This window comes from Mustela putorius, unplaced genomic scaffold (assembly GCF_011764305.1).
Source record: "Mustela putorius furo isolate JIRA1106 unplaced genomic scaffold, ASM1176430v1.1 tig00003859_pilon_pilon_pilon, whole genome shotgun sequence".
Classification (NCBI taxonomy): domain Eukaryota; kingdom Metazoa; phylum Chordata; class Mammalia; order Carnivora; family Mustelidae; genus Mustela; species Mustela putorius.
Window position 1 is genome coordinate 23390423 of NW_025422011.1, and position 5360 is coordinate 23395782.

Below are 5360 nucleotides of genomic sequence, written 5' to 3' on the forward strand. Positions count from 1 at the left end.
GGACCCTGCTGGTGAGCAGGCCTGAGCACAGCTGATCTTTCAGCCAGGATTAAATTAATTAAAGTGATTCTCTCAGCCAAAGAATTAGTCTTTTTATCTGTCATTATTGTATTGTTTATTAATCTCCAATGGGGGCTAATTGGTATCTGAGCTTTTGGGGACAAGGGATCTTAGAGTGATAGGGATGAAATTGTTCTCATTTGGAATGGGGTGAACAGGAAGGGTTGTCTTAGTTCTAGATGTGAAACGAGCTTGTTAATTTAAGACCTTCATCAAAAGACTACAACAGCCCAAGGCAAGAACAGTAAGGCAAAATGAACCTATATGGAGGAAGGTTTAGCTGTGTTGGCTTTGCCCCAGATTAGTAATCAATGGATAGTCACTAAGAAACCTACTGCAAAGGTGGCATGGTGCCAGGGAATTAGAGGGACCCATTCATATGCCATGGCTCCTTAAATAAGGGTGCACTTTAGTTAATGAGATGCCCGAGTCCCATACCCCAGAGGAATCTGGAAAAAAAAAAAAATTGAATACCCGTCTAGTTCAAACTCCCAATTTAACAGATAATAAGGAAATTTCAATCAGTCGTGAGGCAGTTTCTCAGGGCTGGGGTATTTCTTACAGTGGGAAAAACATATCAGGCCAGGCTTCAACATCCAGATGTTACCTGGGTCCAAAGGGAATATGATCCCTCCTTCTCTGCTTTCAGTTCTACTCTCAGGGCGGGGATGAACGTGGAGGGATGACCCCCAGAGGAGACCTTGCGCCTGGGAAGATAGGGGAGGAGTAGATACACGTCTTGAGCCATCCTAGCCTAGGAAAAGAGAGAAACAAAATTCGGCTGGTGTTAGTGAAGGCTAAGTTTGCAAGTGAGAGAAGTTCTACTGTCCCATGCCTCGTGGCTGCTCCAGGAAAGTATACTCTGGGGGAATTCCTGTTCTGAAGGCTGCCCTGCTTTAGCAGTTTTCTCCTATTGCTCTGAGCTCTGGCATCTAGGGATTGCCAAAGAAGCAAATTGATTTCAAGACATTATTTTGCAAGCTTGCCATCTCTCTCTGGCAATAACAACCCTTAAGACCATGGTGGGCTGCAAGATAGTTCGTGTTCTGTTAGTGACAGCAGACGAAGGCCCAAAGTCAGAAATTCCATTCATGATCCCTGAACATAGACACCACCCTCATGGTTTCTGTCTCTCAGCAATAGTCTTGCTACTCTATTCCCACTCTGATCACGTGGTGCCACCTTGGCCTCTGCAAGCAACGTAATAGCCTGAGGTAGGAAGCAGTCCAGGCTGCCTCCCAGTGAACGGCTGTTTATAACAGAGTCAAGATACGGAGTACATAGCAGCAGATGTCTGGGAGCAATAGAGAGGGTCAGGCTTCCCTGTCACACCGTTATACTGAGACCCCCAATATTATTTTTTATTCTGTATTCTGTCCTTCCTTTGTTTATACTATCCTTCCTTTGTTTATACTATCCAGAGCACCAATAAGGATTCAGCTTTTTCAACTCACGCAGGTACAGTCGTTTTAAATTACTGGCCATAGCCGGAAGAGCATCTCAGTAAAGACCCTGTGTTGCTGGCGCTCACTTGATGTATGCAGGAAACTCACAAGGGCTCTCCCTGTAGTGAGCACCTCTGCCCATGTCAATGGAGCTTGCTTGGTAAAGGGTAGGGACAATTTCAGAAGCTGCACACTACAGGGGCCACTTCCGCAGCTGCTGTCACTGGAGAGGAAATGTAACCTGCTGTTTCCCTGCTGGCTCTCATTCAGAGGGGAAAAGTTAAAAGACTTGTGTCCCACAGGACTGCCCTCTCTAAGCCATCTGGTTATAAAGCATGGGCTTTTCTTAAAGGCTTTCCCGTCTGCACCCACTTGTAGTTCTAGGTTTTAGGCTGCCCTAGAGCCCAGGACAGGATACCTAGGAGGGAAAAGAGAAGCAACCTTGGAGGTTCACGGCTGGGTTGTCCCTCAGACACAGGGTTTCCCCACAGTCTGCTGCTCTACCCCCCTCCCAGAGTCCTCTGATAGTTGCTTTACACATTCTGTCCAGGGTTTCAGTTGTAGTCAGTGGAATCGAGTGAAGGGGGCTTGTTCCATCTGGATCAAAACCAGAACTCTTCCGTGTCTTTTTAACAAGTGTCCATTATTCTTTGAACATATCCTTGTTTCTGATTAAACAAGGCTCTGGGCTCACCTTAGATCGTCTTTGCCCCAGCCCTTGAACCAGTCATTTCTCAAAGGAGCTCTAGTTCCTTTTAGCAGAGAACAGTATTGGGGAACCAAGATCCAGGCACTAGATTGCTATTGCTTTTGGGCTTTACTTCTTCTAGGCCCTTTCCTGCTCCCAGGTTCTCTTGGTGGACAGACCTTAAAGAAGCAGCCTCAGAGCCACAGATAATTGTGCTACCCGGCTATTTGGTTTTAACATTTTAAAATAAAGTTACATTAAAGTAAGTAAAATTAGGGGTGCCCGGGTGGCTCAATGGGTTAAAGCCTCTGCCTTCAGCTCAGGTCATGATTTCAGGGTCCTGGGATCGACCCCTGCATCTGGTTCTCTGCTCAGCAGGGAGCCTGCTTCCCCCCCCGCCCCCGCCTGCTTCTCTGCCTACTTGTGATCTCTCTCTCTCTGTCAAATAAATAATAAAATAAAATCTTAAAAAAATAAGTAAAATTAGAAATTTATTCGACAATACACTAGTTGCACTAACCAAGTTTCAAGTGCTCAAGAGCCTCATGTGGACAGTGACAATCATATAAAATATTGCTGATATGGAACATTTCTGTCATTGCAGTGCTGGTCCAGATAATTTCAGCCAAAAAAATTATTATCTATATTGTTTGTGAAAATAAAGCAGAAAGACTATATCAAGGTTTTCAGAATATCTAGACCTTAGATTAAATACACAACATCACCTATACACAACCCAGGATTTGCCTTACAGCAAAAGGATGGTCAATACCTTCAAACAATCAAGGTGCTTTTGAGGCCAGCCGTTTATCTGTTTAAGTCAGCTTTCACTCTCAAAGAAGACCAGGGATTATAACAGCATCTTTTCAAGAATCCAGTGCAACCAGTTTCTTACACCAAACACAAAAATAAACTCGAAATGGATTCAAGATCTATATGTGAGACATGAAACCACGAAGCTCCCAACAGAAAACATAGGTGCTAATTTATTTGACATTGGCCTCAGCAACATCCTTCTAGGTATGTCTCCACATGCAAGGGAAACAAATGCAAAAATAAAACTATGGGGACTACTCAAATAAAACGTTTTGCACCATCAACAAAACAAAAGGGAACTTACTGAATAAGAGAAAATATTCTGATAAGGGGTTAATATAAATTGTATCATGAACTTATACAACTCAACACTAAAAAGACACAAACAATCCTATTAAAAACAGGTCAAGGGGCACCTGGGTGGCTCAGTGGGTTAAAGCCTCTGCCTTCGGCTCAGGTCATGGTCTCAGGGTCCTGGGATCAAGCCCCGCATCATACTCTCTGCTCAGCGGGGAGCCTGCTTCCCTTCCTCTCTCTGCCTGCCTCTCTGCCTGCTTGTGATCTCTCTCTCTGTCAAATAAATAAATCTTTAAAAAAAAAAAAAAACAAAAAAACGGGTCAAGCACTTGAATAGACATCTGTCCAAATAAGACCTACCAATGGCAGAGAGACACATGGGAAGATGTTCAGCATCACTAACCATCAGGGAAATGCAAATCATAATCACAATAAGATACCATCTTATACTTGTCAGAATGGCTAGAATCAAAAAGACAAAAAATAACAAGTGTTGGTGAGGATGTGGAGAAAAAGGAACTCTCATGCACTTGTCACTGGGAATGTAAATTGGTATAGCCATCATGGAAAATAATATACAGGTTCTTTAAAAAATTAAAATATAAATACCAGACAGAATGGGAAAAGATATTTGCAAACGACATATTAGATAAAGGGCTAGTATCCAAAATCTATAAAAAGCTTATCAAACTCTACATCCAAAGAATAAATAATCCAATCAAGAAATGGGCAGAGGACATGAACAGACATTTCTGCAAAGAAGACATCCAGATGGCCAACAGACACATGAAAAAATGCTCCACATAACTCAGCATCAGGGAAATACAAATCAAAACCACAATGAGATACCACCTCACACCAGTCAGAATGGCTAAAATTAACAAGTCAGGAAATGACAGATGCTGGTGAAGATGCGGAGAAACAATTCCTACATTGTTGGTAGGAATGCAAGCTGGTGCAACCACTCTGGAAAGCAGCATGGAGGTTCCCAAAAAGTTGTACATAGGGTTACCCTATAAAACAGCACAGTGCATAATGTCTTTCCTGTCTGAGTACCTTAGGATGGAGACTTTGAAGTCTTGATGAAAACTGTTGAAGAAACTGATAATGTTCTCACTTTTTCAGCATTCTTACTAAAGCATCATAAATCCAGGCCAGCTGACAGTGATTGTTTAGAGAAAAAGAAAAAAAAAACAGTCTCAAAATTGTGTCATAGAATAAAAGATGATAGAGCTATACCAGGAATTTTAAAAAATATAAAGATATAGATATAGTCATTAAATTAGATTTAATTTAATAATATATTTATCATTATCAAATGTTATTCAATATTTAAATATTATATTTTATATTTATATTAATAATATAATATATAAATATTTAATATTAAAATGATCTATATATCATCATTAAATGAGATAATGCACATACAGAGCTTAGTATAACACTTGGCACAAACAGTGAGTTCTCATTACATTTTAGCTATTCTTTTGATTCCTTTTTTTAAAAATAGAAGTTTAGTTTCTTTTTTAAAAAGATTTGTTTTAGAGAGAGAGAGAGCATGAGCAAGGGGAGGGGCAGAGGGAGAGAGTGAGAATCTCTTTTTTTTTAAAGATTCTATTTATTTATTTGACAGAGAGAGACACAGTGAGAGAGGAGGCATGAGCAGGGGGAGCAGCAGAGGGAGAGGGAGAAGCAGGCTGCCCGCTAACTAGGGAGCCCCATGCAGTACTCGATCATGACCTGAGCCAAAGGCAGCCACTTAACCAACTGAAACACCCAGGTGCCGGGAGAGTGAGAATCCTAAGCAGACTCCACGTGGGGCATGGAACCCAACACAAGGCTCAATCCCAGAACCCTGAGATCACCACCTAAGCCGAAATCAAGAATTGGATGCTCAACCATCTGAGGCACCCAGACACCCCAGAAGTTTAGTTTCCGAGTCCAAGTATATTCTCTTTCCTCCTTCTCTTATGGTGACGAATTTCACAACTATGTGGAGCCCTTTTGATAAGCTCTCTGCATATATTGTCTCATTTAAGCCTCAAATAACC